This window comes from Camelina sativa, chromosome 17, assembly GCF_000633955.1.
Source record: "Camelina sativa cultivar DH55 chromosome 17, Cs, whole genome shotgun sequence".
NCBI classification, from domain to species: domain Eukaryota; kingdom Viridiplantae; phylum Streptophyta; class Magnoliopsida; order Brassicales; family Brassicaceae; genus Camelina; species Camelina sativa.
The window spans coordinates 24,349,010-24,349,253 of record NC_025701.1 but is presented as its reverse complement, the minus strand read 5'-3'; positions in this window follow the sequence as shown (position 1 = coordinate 24,349,253).

The window sequence follows — 244 nt, the reverse complement described above, 5'->3', positions numbered from 1 at the left end:
GAGATAAGAATGGTAACCGGATGTGGATTTATGAGACTGATGGGGGTTCAATCTCAGGGTTACGGTTGAGATCGGAAGCGGATCTCGGGATTGATGGGGGTTCAGTCTCGGGGTTTTCTATGTGTTGACCGGGAGGGTCATGTGTATGCTGGTCGGGGGGGACCAGAGTGGTGATGACCAGTGGGTTCAGGGTGGTTTGGACCAGTGGTGTCCTTGTTGTGGCAGACCAAATGGGTGGATGGTA